The sequence below is a fragment of the Schistocerca serialis genome, chromosome 1 (assembly GCF_023864345.2).
Source record: "Schistocerca serialis cubense isolate TAMUIC-IGC-003099 chromosome 1, iqSchSeri2.2, whole genome shotgun sequence".
In the NCBI taxonomy this organism is placed as follows: Eukaryota; Metazoa; Arthropoda; class Insecta; order Orthoptera; family Acrididae; genus Schistocerca; species Schistocerca serialis.
This window is the reverse complement of record NC_064638.1, coordinates 904,120,077-904,135,815: the sequence shown is the minus strand read 5'-3', so window position 1 is coordinate 904,135,815 and position 15,739 is coordinate 904,120,077.

The window sequence follows — 15,739 nt, the reverse complement described above, 5'->3', positions numbered from 1 at the left end:
TCCTTTACATCCACAGTTGCTGAACAGCAACTATGTTTAAAAATTTAGCATTTTGAATTTTGTAACGTTGGAAAATCGCTTCAGAATTACTAACTGAAACTCAACAGCTGTTTTCTTACTTAGAAATCAATAATACAAAGACCTTTATGCACATATACTTTCATCATAAGAGAACCTTTCAAAGTAACAAAATATAGAGGATAATAATATTATGCTGAAACACATGTATTAACTGATGCACGTTAATCGGCTTGAGCTCGAACCACGCCCTGAAAGGTGACTCAATTCAGTACTGGTTCTAAAACGTACACACGGAAAATACGTTAGATTTACGTAATATAAATGGCAAATAGCACATGAAGCCAAATATGACAGAGAAAATGAGAGCGGGCAACTGAGCCTTTCCGAGACACAAATACTTAAGCAGAGTAAATAAACTACAGCACACACTGATCGGTTACATAAGAAGACTATCTAAATAAAAAAAGCATGCTCCAATAGTGCAAAAAGGAACTCACGTCCTTTGTGGTCAAGGTTTACGGACAATGATAAAAACATTTAAAGGTAGTTAACAACAGAAACACACGCACTCGTAGTGCAGATAAAGACAAATCTTTGTACATTAAGTAAAATACTCACACCCCACGAATTGCTCATACAACAGATTCAACGTTTATCTTAGGCACTGAGCCGTGGCTGACTCGCAATCGATTTCGCGTTTCTCGATTTGGATCGTTATTTACTGGCGCCACTATTGGCAGCGCGATTGTCGCTTGTCGATTATTACCTCTGACAGAGCGAATCATAAAGTACGCCTTGAACAGCATTGGGAAGCCAGTATGAGCTATTCCGGACCCATCGAGGCGTTAGCTCTGTTTGCGCTCAGACCTGGTGTAACTGGTGAAGTCGGAATTACGACACCGAACTGACTACGGCGTCCTTCTGTCAGAGGCCGCGGATTTGCCCGGCTCTTGATATTCCATGCTGTACGGGACTGGGAACTAGAAGCCGCATTCGACATTTAAAGGGTTATCGGATATCTGCCACATCGCGCGTTTATAGTCAGTATTTCTCTTACTACGATGCGGCCACCTTTACTGCCTGTGCTTGGTAGGTTGCTGAGTGTAATTATCTAAGCCAATGCTCTGTTGTTTCAGCTTATTCATATTTCTGATCATTCAAATTTGACAGTACATATACTTGTACCCGCATTTTCAGTCTTTTTAAGCATTTTGTATTTAATCTTATATTTTATACTTCTTTGCTTAAACAGAAATGTTCCTATATTTAATATATGTATTAAAATTGTGTTGTAGATTTACATGTCTAAATACTATCGAAGGGGGCATTGCTTATAAGATCTAAAGGTACCGCTTCGCAGGGGTAAGTCAGTCGTTTACGCTGCATGACTTTTTTCTTCACGCAAAGTTCCTTACCGTGTGGTTTGGCTAAATCACTGTCAGATCTTGTTCTTGGCATTGATTAAGTTTTCCTGTAGCCAATTTTACTCTGCTAAATGCTCTAAGAGATATTACCTTCGCCTTTGTTATGCTTTTGCTATTACGAAAATTTTGTTAAGGCTAAATTTTTGAAATTTTGTGGTGGATTAAGAGCTCTTATGCTGACCATTTCTTGAGATGTGGCCATTAATATTGGCCTAAGGTGTTTATTTGACCGATTTTTCAGCTGGGTGTCGTCTGTTGACAGCCCTACGTGGTTTTCTGAGACCCGCATCAGCTGCGTATCCAGCTGCTGGTGGCCGCTTGGACTTGTTGCCGCAAGCACCGCCTTTGTGTTTATCGTCTGCTTTTGGGGCGTGTCCGTGGTCACTTTAGCCGGCTGGTTCGCGCTGCCTGCTAAAACATCTTAAGTTAAGTAGTGGCTATATTATTTAATGTTCTGGTTTATGGAGCCTTATTTAATGTTTTACATTTCCTTTTGAGTATGCTTGTATTGCAAATCTTGCGATTTCCGAGTAGATAAGTTTTATGTAAGTCTGCAGGCTTTCGTGGCCGTTGTCACTGAAGTTAATATCTTCTGGGTTATTAGGCCGCGTCATGTTTCTTCTAAAATGATCTACGTTTCGACCCCTCTGCTGGGATATTCCTCAGAATCTTCTGGTGTCCACTACTGCTAGAACAGTAGTTTTTCTTAAACAAAGCACTGCCTTGATTATTATGTTATACGAATGTTTCCAAGTCATTTAACCATAATAGCTGTTTGAGCCTAAATTGGCATTGTACTTGTCTCCTGTGTGCATAACCTTAATCCATTATGCTGTTTTGGTACCTGATTAAATTTTTAGTAGATGTTATGCTGATTTTTAGCAATGTATTTATGTATTTGTTCTCCTGTGTGTTAAGGATACGTCTGTAAAAAAAAATGATAATAAAAAAAATGTCAGTTGGTTTCCCGAAAATCTTTTGAAGACTTTGTCACCTTTTCTTAACGTATCTTAAGAGATTGTTGCTGTTGCACATGGATCAGCTTCTGTTTTGTAAGGAAAGAGGCTTTAAAATTTTTTTACTCTTTTATATTCATTCTGGCACTATTGTGGTTTGTTAAAGCAGATTGTTGGTGTAAGCAACTAATTAGCTTAAACCCGTCACTTAATCAATGCCAAGAACAAGATCTGACAGTGATTTAGCCAAACCACACGGTAAGGAACTTTGCGTGAAGAAAAAAGTCATGCAACGTAAACGACTGACTTACCCCTGCGAAGTGGTACCTTTAGATCTTATAAGCAATTCCCCCTTCGATAGTATTTAGACATGTAAATCTACAACACAATTTTAATACATATATTAAATATAGGAACATTTCTGTTTAAGCAAAGAAGTATAAAATATAAGATTAAATACAAAATGCTTAAAAAGACTGAAAATGCGGGTACAAGTATATGTACTGTCAAATTTGAATGATCAGAAATATGAATAAGCTGAAACAACAGAGCATTGGCTTAGATAATTACACTCAGCAACTTACCAAGCACAGGCAGTAAAGGTGGCCGCATCGTAGTAAGAGAAATACTGACTATAAACGCGCGATGTGGCAGATATCCGATAACCCTTTAAATGTCGAGTGCGGCTTCTAGTTCCCAGTCCCGTACAGCATGGAATATCAAGAGCCGGGCAAATCCGCGGCCTCTGACAGAAGGACGCCGTAGTCAGTTCGGTGTCGTAATTCCGACTTCACCAGTTACACCAGGTCTGAGCGCAAACAGAGCTAACGCCTCGATGGGTCCGGAATAGCTCATACTGGCTTCCCAATGCTGTTCAAGGCGTACTTTATGATTCGCTCTGTCAGAGGTAATAATCGACAAGCGACAATCGCGCTGCCAATAGTGGCGCCAGTAAATAACGATCCAAATCGAGAAACGCGAAATCGATTGCGAGTCAGCCACGGCTCAGTGCCTAAGATAAACGTTGAATCTGTTGTATGAGCAATTCGTGGGGTGTGAGTATTTTACTTAATGTACAAAGATTTGTCTTTATCTGCACTACGAGTGCGTGTGTTTCTGTTGTTAACTACCTTTAAATGTTTTTATCATTGTCCGTAAACCTTGACCACAAAGGACGTGAGTTCCTTTTTGCACTATTGGAGCATGCTTTTTTTATTTAGATAGTCTTCTTATGTAACCGATCAGTGTGTGCTGTAGTTTATTTACTCTGCTTAAGTATTTGTGTCTCGGAAAGGCTCAGTTGCCCGCTCTCATTTTCTCTGTCATATTTGGCTTCATGTGCTATTTGCCATTTATATTACGTAAATCTAATGTATTGTTGGTGTAAGCAACTAATTAGCTTAACCCCGTCACGCAATTACTTGAGGCTATTGTATCAATGTATTCATGCTACAATGTGGTGGTTAACTAACTGTAAACAATCAAATGACTCTATTGTTCTGGGTTCGTCCTACCATGTTTTCCTTGTCCTGCCCCATCTTGTGTTCAGGGATTTCAGTGGTAGCTGCGAGTGGTCGTCTACGACTACCAAGCCCGGGATATGACCCAGCAAGGCTCTTTCAGAGTTGCTAGATCACCAGCAGAAACCCCAGCGTCGCTGCTGAAGCTTCACGAAGTGGCTTGGCCTTCCGAAGACGGTGGAGTTCGCAACACGAAGTGTTTTGCCTCCCCTGCACGTGATGGATATGCCCTTCTGGTTTTTCAGGCTGTTTGGTTTCGTGTATAGAGGATGTTTAAGTAGCAAGGAAATGTCGCCATATTGTTGTGACACTGCGCTGAATCTTTCGGCCCAGTGTCATTACCTGCATGTTCCCAGACTGTCGTATCTTTGAATAAAAGGAACGAGTAATCATTAGGAAACGGTCTTGCTGCCGTGGGACTTCCACGATATCGTAGTGTGGTCCTGATGGAAAGTCTCTTGGTAGGTGCAGAGCAAGGGAGAGGGCGCGATTCTGTAGAGGCTGAAGCTTCTTTGTGTGTTCTTCAGCTGCCTTCCCCCAGACGACGGCGGCGTACTCAGTTCAAAGATGGTTCAAAGGGCTCTGAGCACTACGGGACTTAACATCTGAGGTCCTCAGTCCCCTAGAACTTAGAACTACTTAAAGCTAACTAACCTAAGGACATCACACGCATCCATGCCCGAGGGAGGCTTCAAACCTGCGACCGTAGCGGTCTCGCGGTTCCAGACTGAAGCGCCTAGAACCGCTCGGCCATTGCGGCCGGAGGGTACTCAGTGACAAGGTGAGCAGGGCCTTGTGCAGTGTGACATCAAGACCTGGAGGCAGCGTGGAAGTCGATTTCAGCAGGGAAAGAGCTTGCATAAACGACATCGGAGTCTGGATTTCATTTCCTGGATGTTCTGACGCCAAATAAGCCGACGGTCCAGAGTGACGCCGAGACAGCGGGCCGTCGGCTTCCAGAAGACAGGGCTGCCACCGACAGGCGGCACATCTTCTGAAATGGTACGGCATGAGACCATCAGAAATTTTGTCTTCTGGCCGGTGAAGTTGAGGAGCCACTTGGCTGCCTATTCGGGTAGTGTGTCGGTGGCAGGCTGTAGTCACATCAGAGAGTGTGGGCCTTCATGCTCCTGTTATACAGCGTCTATTCGTCAATGTAGGGAGCTAGATGGACGCTGCCAATCTTGGGCGTCTCTTTCGTATAAAGCATGTACAGGAGCGGTCTCCTGACACCGAGCCCTGTGGCACCCCTGCTGATAGAATGTGGTGTATTGTAGACAGACCAGCCTCCACTCATATACTGAAGGGCCTGCATTGATGGTATGAGGGTATGAGGCGAAAATGGGAGGCTGGCGCCATCTGCTTGAGTAGTCTAAACGGGAGCCCGGTGTGCCAGACGCTGTCAAACGTTCGCGGGACATCTAGGAACACCGCGCCAAAGTGCCTACATCTTTCACCGCATCGAAGGCCGCATCAAACAAGGGCAGAAGTCGAGTGACCATGTCGGAACGTCAACTTCTCATCTGTGACAACATGGCGTAGTAATCACTTGAGATAGACTCGCTCGAAAACGTTGGAGACTGATGAGGCGGTAACTCTCTGCAACACGAAGATCCTTCCCCACATTCGCCGTGGCCACTATCTCGGCGGGTGTGCAAGTCAGTAGGGGAGTAGTGGTGCGGAAGATCTCATTGATGAACGCTGACCGGTGGGCGGTGGCTGCAGGAGACATGTGCCTCAAGATTGTGTTGGATACCTCGTCAGGGCTTGCTGCTTTCTTGAAGTTGTGCCCAAGCAGGGTCAGCGAAACTTGATCAGTCGATGTGGCATGAATAGAGTCATGTCCACCCTCCCTCTGAAGGTGGCATTCAAGTCTGCCTGGGACCACTGCTTAGCGTGGAACGTCCACTGGGTCTTCTATCGGAATAATACTTACTTCAAAAGCATCGGCAACGGCGTCAGCTTTTGCATTAAGTTAGAAAACAGTCATGTTTCAATCCGGGAGCGAAAGTTCGCGCTGTGTGCTGTGGAGGAGCTACTTGGTCGTCCGCCAGGTCGAACCATCTACGAAGTGGAATGTGGAGATCTTGTTCACCCACTACAGATTTAGGTGTGTGTCAATAACCGCTGGAGATGATTCAGCATCCTCTTGGTGGCGGGAAGACGCATAGGCTGCAACAGCCGCAGCGTGAGCTGCAGGCGCGCTAAATTACCGCATCCCGCGCCGTAAAAGCTCCGTCTGATGAGAAGTAAGAGAAACCTTGGCAAAGCAACAGAAGGCGAAAAGATTCCACAAGCACAGCGATTGGTATGAGAGAGCGGACGGCTCGGTAACGTTCAATGAGATGTCTGAATGTCTGGCGAGAGATGGCAGCACATTCTTCCTCAAGAGCCAAAACGAAAGGAAGTAGTGATGTTGAGTGTGGGGATCTGGAGCGAAGTCGACGTTCTAACTCGTCACAGACGTGTTCCATTGTGTACAGGCTGGGATTCTGGGCATGTTAATCAATTCGAGGAATGTTATCATCAACATACCAATGCCTCACAAATGCTGATTTATGACAGCGTGGCGTGTCACACTGGTACAAAAGAATCACCGTCTCCGAACAGTTCCTTTACTGGAGTTCTTCTCAACTTTTCTGCAACCATTATCTCTGAGTGCAATCAGATATTAGTTAGGACCCCCATACCTCTCACTATGATCATCAACATTATCACCTTGCTAAACTTTACCAATTAGAATCTTTGAACACTTTTACTTTTAAAATGATAAAAGATAAATAATATTTTGTGTTTGTAGCCGTTTTATTAAACCATGACATAACGAGTAAGTGCTATACACCGAGCTGGCGGCCGGCCGTACTGGCCGAGCTGTTCTAGGCGCTTCAGTCCAGAAACGCGCATCTGCTACGGTCGCAGGTTCGAATCCTGCCTCGGGCATGGACGTGTGTGATGTCCTTTAGTTAGGTTTAAGTAATTCTAAGTCTAGGGGACCGATGACCTCAGATGTTAAGTCCCATAGTGCTCAGAGCTATTTGAACCATTTTCAACTGAGCTGGCAAAATTCGTGCGATAGTGATATGCACAAACATAGACGGCGGTATAGCGCTTCGGCGGAACTCTCACTTGTACTCAGCTGAGGTTTCTGACATAGTTATGGCCGCATGACGGGAGTTAAGAGATTTTGATGCGGTATGGTAGTTTGAGTTAGACGCATGGAACATTAAATTTCGGAAATCGGTAGAAAATTCAGTATTCAGGGATTCACAGTGGCAAGAATGTGCCAAGAATACCAAATTTTGAGGCATTTCATCTGACCACGGATAACACAGACACTGACGGCCTTCACTTAACGACCGAGAGCGGCGGCGTTTGCGTAGAGTTGCCAGTGTTAACATACAAGCAACGCCGTGTGAAATAACCGCAGAAATAAATGTAGGAGTACGACTAACGTATCCGTTAGGATAGTGTGGCGAAGTTTTGTATTAATGGGCTGAGGCAGCAAACGACCGATGCGAGTGCCTTTGTTATCAGCACGACATCGCCTGCAGCGCCTCCCCCGGGCTCGCGACCATATCGATTGGACCCTAGACGATTGGAAAATCGTGGCCAAGCCAGAAGAGTCCCGGTTTCAGTTGGTAAGAGCAGATGGTAGGATTCGAGTGTGGCGCGGAACCCATGAAGCCATGCACACAACTTGTTAACAACGGATTGTGCAAGCTGTTGGTGGTTCCATTATCGTGTGGAGTGTGTTTATACGGAATGTACTGGGTCCTGAACCGATCATTGACCGGAAATGGATATGTTCGGCCACTTGCAGAGTATCTGCAGCCATTGATTGATTTCGTGTTCCCAAACAACGATGAAATTTTTATGAATGACAATGCTCCACGTTACGAACGTTTATTGGACATAATCGAGAGGTCAGTTCGTGCACAAAATTCGTCACCGGCAACACTTCCCTTATTATGGACGGCTGTAGAGGCAGATGGCTCAATGCTTCTGCAGGGGGCTTCTAATGATTAGTTGAGTCCATGTCACGTTGAGTTGGTGCAGTACGCCGGGAAATAGGGGGTCGGACACGACATTAGCAGGCAGCCCATGACTTTAGTCACCTCAGTGTAATCAGTACTGCTTATTTTTCACAAATCTTTCTTACAGAATGGTGAAGCAATTTTCAGTGAATCGCAAGTGCATTCTTTAACTCCTTCTCAGAAGAGTCAGCTAACTATCCACATTGTGGATAGAGATTGAGGCAAAACATTCCCCTCCTGCACCACTCCTCTCCGCAGCGACGCTTCCTTCACTCACACTCTGCACGCCCATTTAAAGTCAGACGAGTTAAAACACGTGCATTGTACTTTGTTCTGCTACTCGTAAAACATCTGGATCTTGGAGTCCTCGCTGGCAGTGTTTATGGGTAATCACTGCCACTAATAATAATAATAATAATAATAATAATAATAATAAACCCCGTGGAGGCCCGGGAAAAGAATAGGCCTCCGGTATGTTCTGCCAGTCGTAAAAGGCGACGAAAAGAACAAACCACTAATAGGGCTAACCCCCCTTTTAGTGTGATTAGTTGGTTCAGGACAGAACTGATGAAGCCTCGGACAAGCGCCGTCATGGTCGGGGACGACGCTTGAACCCTATGCCCGCCCACAATGGTAACGACACTGCTAGCCAACTGGAAAATGATTGAAATCCAAATAGAGGTGCTTTGCACGATATGCTACCTGCCACCACCCTAAAAGGAAAACAAAGACAGAGGATGAGATGGTCAGATGAAGTTAATCGACACCTCATGTTATGTTATTACCAAGCAACAAACGTAGGAACCAACACAACTGGATACAGATCAGAAGTATACACAACATTTATTACCAGATACCCAGAATTAAAATTTTTAACAGAACAACGACTAGCTTATCAGATCTGCGTAATAATCAAAAATAACAGGATACCCCATTCAGAATTAGAAAACATCAAACAACAAGTACAACAAATACTGGAACAAAATAATGTGCAATCAGAAGAAGAAGAAAATACAGTAATGGACGCAAACATCCCAGAGCAAACAAACAAAGAACCACACGCATCAATTAAACAATCAGAGGAAAACGAAATCTTAAGACAGCCACCAGAACAAGCACAAATAGAACACGAAGTGACACACATGTTAGATATAGAAGAAAAATTTCAGCTGACATGTATAGAATACAAAGACACAAAATCAGACATTAGACCATTCTTACATAGACCGCCAAATAACCCACAAGTCGAAACAACAATAAAAATTATCAACACAATCATACATAACAAAATAAATGAAAACACAGCTATGGAAGAGTTACAACTACTGGTTTGTACAGGAGCACTCACTACACTAAATATACACACTAGGCAGAGATGAGAACCAACCAACACAGAGAAGAAACCCACAAAACCAGCATGGCAACACAGGCTATAGATCAGAATAGAAAAACTGAGAAAAGACATTGGACAGCTAACACAATTTATAAGAAATGAAATGTCAGGAAAAAAACCGAAAAAGGTTAGGTAAAATCTCACAACAAGAAGCGATAGTGCAATTAGATGAAAAGAAGCAGAAATTACAAGCATTGGTCAAACGACTTAGAAAATACAAAAAAAGTGAAAATAGAAGGAAACAAAACCAAACATTCAACGCAAACCAAAAGAAATTTTACCAGACAATAGATAACACACACTTTAAAAAAGGCAATCCACCAAACATAACAGACATGGAACACTTCTGGAGCAACATATGGTCAAACCCGGTACAACATAACAGGCATGCACGGTGGATACAAGCAGAAACAGACACATACAAGATGACACCACAAATGCCTGAAGTGATAATTTTGCAACATGAAGTCACCCAAGCAATTAATTCTACACACAATTGGAAAGCCCATGGAAAAGATAAAATAGCAAATTTCTGGCTAAAGAAGTTCACCTCAACACGTTCACTTCTAACTAATTTATTTAACAGTTACATTGCAGACACATACACACTCCCTGATACACTTACACATGGAATAACTTATCTGAAACCTAAAGATCAAGCAGACACAGCAAACCCAGCTAAATATCGCCCCATGACATGCCTACCAACAATATACAAAATATTAACTTCAGTCATTACACAGAAATTAATGACACATACAACACAGAACAAAATTGTAAATTATGAACAAAAAGGCTGTTGCAAAGGAGCACGAGGATGTAAAGAGCAACTGATAATACTACACTACGCATACATTGATTACCAAAAAGCTTTTGGTAGTGTACCCTACTCATGGTTACTACAAATATTGGAAATATACAAAGTAGATCCTAAATTGATACAGTTTCTAAACATAGTAATGAAAAATTGGAAAACTACACTTAATAATCCAAACAAATTCAAATAATATCACATCACAGCTAATACAGATTAGGCGTGGAATATATCAAGGAGACTCATTTAGTCCTTTCTGGTTCTTCCTTGCTCTGAACCCACTATCCAACATGCTCAATAATACAAATTATGGGTACAATATTACTGGAACATACCCACACAAAATCACACATTTGCTATACATGGATGATCTAAAACTTCTGGCAGCAACAAATCAACAACTCAACCAATTACTAAAGATAACAGAAGTATTCAGCAATGATATAAATATGGCTTTTGGAACATACAAATGTAAGAAAAATAGCATAGTCAAGGGAAAACACACTAAACAAGAAGATTACATATTGGATAACCACAGCGACTGCATAGAAGCGATGGAACAAACAGATGCCTATAAATATCTTGGATACAGACAAAAAATAGGAATACATAATACAAATATTAAAGAAGAACTAGAAGAAAAATATAGAAAAAGACTAACAATAATACTGAAAACAGAATTGACTGCAAGAAACAAGACAAAAGCTATAAATACTTATACTATACCAATACTGACCTACTTATTTGGAGTAGTGAAATGGAGAAATATTAAAGAAGAACTAAAAGAAAAATATAGAAAAAGATTAACAAAAATACTGAAAACAGAATTGACAGCAAGAAACAAGACAAAGCTATAAATACTTATGCTATACCAATATTGACCTACTCATTTGGAGTAGTGAAATGGAGTAACACAGACCTAGGAGCACTCAATACACTTACACGATCACAATGCCACAAATATAGAATACATCACATACATTCAGCAACTGAAAGATTCACATTAAGCAGAAAGGAAGGAGGAAGGGTATTTATCGACATAAAAAACCTACATTATGGACAGGTAGACAATTTAAGAAAATTTTTTATAGAACGAGCAGAAACTAGCAAAATACACAAAGCAATCACTCATATAAATACGTCGGCTACACCACTGCAATTTCATAACCACTTCTACAACCCTTTAGATCACATAACATCAACAGATACGAAGAAAGTAAATTGCAAAAAGAAAACACTACATGGCAAGCACCCGTATCATCTTACACAGCCACACATTGATCAAGAAGCATCCAACACATGGCTAAGAAAAGGCAATATATACAGTGAGGCGGAAGGATTTATGATTGCAATACAGGATCAAACAATAAACACCAGATATTACAGCAAGCATATTATTAAAGATCCCAATACCACAACAGATAAATGCAGACTTTGCAAACAACAAATAGAAACAGTAGATCACATCACAAATGGATGTACAATACTAGCAGATACAGAATACCCCAGAAGACACGACAATGTAGCAAAAATAATACATCAACAACTTTCCATACAACATAAACTAATAAAACAACACGTTCTCACATACAAGTATGCACCACAAAATGTACTGGAGAATGATGAATACAACTTATACTGGAACAGAACCATCATAAGAGATGAAACAACACCACATAACAAACCTGACATCATACTCACCAATAAAAAGAAGAAATTAACACAACTAATCGAAATATCCATACCCAATACAACAAATATACAGAAGAAAACAGGAGAAAAAATTGAAAAATACATCGAACTGGCTGAGGAAGTCAAGGACATGTGGCATCAGGATGAAGTTGACATTGTACCAATTATACTATCAACTACAGGAGTCGTACCACACAATATCCACCAGTACATCAAGCAATACAGCTACATCCAAACATATATATACAACTACAGAAATCTGTAATTATTGATACATGTTCAATTACCCGAAAGTTCCTAAATGCAATATAACATATACCGCACAGTTAAAAGGAAGTCACGCTTGATCAAGGTCCGCATCACTTTCCATTTTTAACCAGACATAACGTCTGAGAAAGGAAAGAAATAATACTGTATAGGCACTCCATCAGTGTAGTAGCCATTACAAAATTCCTAATGTTTTGTGCTCTCAGTTACTTCATTTGTTGTTGTAAAGTGAATAATGAAGCAATGTCTGGTCTACTGTGGGAACTACCTGCACGTTGGAGAAGGCATTTTCATGAGATATTTATGTTATATATATGTTATGTTGACCGGGAACGTAGAAACGACTGAGAGGCTCCGTCCCCGCCGCAGCCGCAGTGGTCCACAACCCCACGACGACTACCGCAGTCCACTTCACCCCTCCGTCGCCCCACACCGAACCCAAGGTTATTGTGCGGTTCGGCCCCCTGTGGAACCCCCAGGGAACGTCTCACACCAGACTAGTGTAACCCCTATGTTTGCGTGGTAGAGTAATGGTGGTGTACGCGTACGTGGAGAATTTGTTTGCGCAGCAATCGCAGACATAGTGTAGCTGAGGCGGAATACGGGTAACCAGCCCGCATTCGCAGTGGCAGATGAAGACCCGCCTAAAAACCATCCACAGACTGGCCGGCTCACCGGACTTCGACATTTATCCGCCAGGCGGATTCGTGCCGGGGACCGGCGCTCTTTCCCGCCCGGAAAGCTGTGCGTTAGACCGCATGGCCAACCGGGCGATAGATGTATGATGGGGCCGAAAAGCTGTAAAGTATGTATATAGTAGGTTTGAAGTCAGTGAGCCCTCCTGACCGACCCATTCTGCTGTTACAACATCTCTACTGACGACTTCTTTTCTACTGAGACATCTAGTTGTTAATTCCGCATTACAGAGGGGTTGTCCGGTTACAATGACGGAAAAAGAAATCACAACACCAAGAAGGCGTTGTGCGACATGAACGAAAATTGGTAGGCGTTTTTCTACTTCTGAAAGATGATGTTTATATTAAAAAACTAAAAAGCCGCCTCGATTGCGAAAAAAGCACCTAGTGTAAAGTGTTGACCTAGGTTTCGGCGTAGATAACTACACCTTCTTCAGTGCCTAAGAAGACCTTTGTCAATGATTAAAAGGACACCATAGCTATACATTTATAGAGTAAAACACAAACAGTACATATGTACAAAGTCAAAACCACTGCTTAACTTAATGGTGTACGCTCCACCTCACACCGACCTATGTTCGATGGGCCATGACCCGCCATAAACTGCAGCTACAAACTGTCGCTCACTTACAAGCCTGACCCGCTATCTATGCACATACGCAAGACAAGGGAAGTTACTTGAATGCGCATGCGAATACGAATACGAGAAAGTTTATGCATGGGTTGGGGCTAAATAGCCCACATATTCCCAACCGTGGATCAACGTATATCAAAAAATGAAATGGAGAGAACAAGAGACGAGCTAAATAGGATATGAAACCTAAAAATAACCGCACACGGTTGCTTATGCTAGGAAAGAAACTTATAAATGAAGCTACCCATGACAACAGGAGGAACTCTTAAAAACTATACCTAAAGCCAGTAGTTAGACCTGGGGAGGGGGGGGGGGGGGGGCTGAGGGGACGTAATCTAAAGACGTCGTGGTAATCGAGGTATAGGGATAAAACGTGAGGTGATCAACAGGCTAAAATCACCTTCATCGTAAAAGGAAAATGAGGATAATAAGAAAGAAGATGAACAGCTTGACCAACTGCGCTCGCCAAGAAGAGTCAGATCATCAGATTTACAAGTATGAAGAACAAAGTAAAGGCGCGAAACCATCAAAAAATTTCTTAGTAGGAGCTGGTCGTTAAGGATATTGTCTTTAACATGTTGCAGATGCTTAAAGATCTGCATTTCTTCCAAAACATACAATTTTAAGCCTTTAACCTCGGCGTGAAGTAACTCGATAGTAACTGGAGGGCTCGGCGCATGAGCGGTTTGCAGAAGGTGTTCCGCATAAGTAGAGCCCTTAGTACCGTCACCGCTTCTAGTAGGAATATGCTCTTTATACCTGAGACCCAGAGCTCGCCCCGTTAGCCCGATGTAAAATTTTGGACAATCCCCGCATGTAATTTTATATACTCCTGAGGTGGAGCATACACCAATAATTTAAGTAGTGGTTTTGACTTTGTACATATGTACTTTCTTTTCCTTTTCTTTTTCGTTTATAAATGCATAGCTATGGTGTTCTTTTAATCATTGACGAAGGTCTTCTTAGGCACTTGTGGGTTTTATTGTTGTTCTGAAGAAGGTGTAGTTATCTACGCCGAAACCTGGGTTAACAGTTAACACTAGTTGCTTTTTTCGCAATCGAGACGGCTTTTTAGTTTTTTATTATATTAACCAACGATTGCTGACGAGCTGCGATGATGAAGGTTCTTAGATGATGTTTATTCCACTTTGGCGCCAGTCGCATAAGGTGGCGCTATTAGCGCTACTATGAGGATGCAAATCAGGTTTACTTTAAATACATTCTGTAGCGGTCGTGAGCTTTAGTTACCTTTGAGATTGGACGTTATGAATGAAGAATGTCTTTAAGGTGATATTTACGCCTTTATCAATATCTCACTGAGTCTGAACGACGTCGTGTAACAGCGCTATGAGATGCTGGATGTACCTTCTGCGACACTGCAGAAATTATAGGAAAGTAGCCACTGTTCATGACTGCTGACAGTGCTGCTCACGAGAATGTACCGTCGCAGCCGGCCGCTGTGGCCGAGCGGCTCTAGTCCCTTTAGTCCGGAACCGCGCTACTGCTACGGTCGCAGGTTCGAATCCTGCCTCGGGCATGGGTGTGTGTGATGTCGTTAGGTTAGTTAGGTTTAAGTAGTTCTAAGTCTTGGGGACTGATGACTTCAGATGTTAAGTCCCATAGTGCTTAGAGCCATTTGAACCATTTTTTGAGCCGTCGCAAGAAGACCGGGCTCTGGACGGCTACGTGGTAGTACTGAGATGGAGGACCATCGTGTTCGGCGTATGAGTCTGGCGCATCGTACTGCAGCTGCAGCAACGATTTGAGCAGCAGTTGGCACCACATTGACACAACGAACTGTTACAAATTCGTTACTTCTATGACGGCTGCGAACCAGACGTCCCATAGCGTGCATTCCAATAACCGCAAACCACTGTCATCTGCGACTTCAGTGGAGCCAAGCGACAGCTCATTGAGGGCAGCGTGGAGGTCTGTTCTGTTTTCTGATGATAGACGGTTTTTCCTCGGTGCCAGTGATGGCTGCGGCTGCTAGAAGGAGACCTGTTGAGGGCCTACAACCAACCTGTCTGTACGCGACGCAGTGGGCCCACTCGTCGAGTAATGGTCTGGAGTGTGTTTTCATATGACAGAAAAAGCACTTCGTGGTTATCCCACGCACCATTCGTACGTCATTCTGGTCATTCAACCTGCTGCACTGCCATTCATGACCAGCATTCCTGGGCGCGCGAGGGTGGAGGGGAATTTCCAAGAGGATACTGCTCGATCACGTACTGCTTTTGTACACAACGTGCTCTACAGTGTGTCGACATGTTGCTTTGGGCAGCTCGA